This window comes from Penaeus monodon, chromosome 31 (genome assembly GCF_015228065.2).
Source record: "Penaeus monodon isolate SGIC_2016 chromosome 31, NSTDA_Pmon_1, whole genome shotgun sequence".
In the NCBI taxonomy this organism is placed as follows: domain Eukaryota; kingdom Metazoa; phylum Arthropoda; class Malacostraca; order Decapoda; family Penaeidae; genus Penaeus; species Penaeus monodon.
This window is the reverse complement of record NC_051416.1, coordinates 12,997,559-12,998,097: the sequence shown is the minus strand read 5'-3', so window position 1 is coordinate 12,998,097 and position 539 is coordinate 12,997,559. Positions and strand designations below refer to the sequence as shown.

General features: G+C 40.1%; 1 non-coding gene across 1 annotated transcript; it reads right to left on the bottom strand.

Annotated features, from left to right (window-relative positions):
- Nucleotides 1-337: 337 nt before the first annotated feature.
- Nucleotides 338-409, bottom strand: Trnaq-cug. The gene has a single exon. It is a non-coding gene; the product is annotated as a tRNA-Gln (tRNA).
- Nucleotides 410-539: the final 130 nt, after the last annotated feature.

Here is a 539-nt window from a genome sequence, read left to right as displayed (position 1 = left end):
GACAGTATGATAATAATCTTAGTCACACACAAATCGTTACAGGTTGACCTTGTTTTAACTGTATGAACCACTGTGCTATATTATATATATGTCAATAACTGCGATTGCTTGAAAACTCTGATCCACGAGAATTCTAGAAGTCAAGCCTACGAAAACTGGTTATCAAGCCGTGCTAAGTCTGGGGCCTATAAACTTTCCTGATTAATCAGATTTGAAGCCACCCACTTTGCTTTGATTAAAACTGGAAGATCATTATTCTGATTTCCATATCGCATTATGAGGAATATGCCGCTAGGTGCAAGTGGAGGTGACGATAGTCTAAGGTTATAAATAGATGAGGTCCCACCGAGACTCGAACTCGGATTGTTGGATTCAGAGTCCAAAGTGCTAACCATTACACCATGGGACCTATAGTTTCAGGAGAACGGAATGCCATTTTCAAGTGTTTTTACCTTTGCATTTACTCTCTGTCCCCCCCTCCCCCACCCCTCCCTCTAAACACACTTTAATAAACTTTAAAGGTAAAATTTCATAGCGTA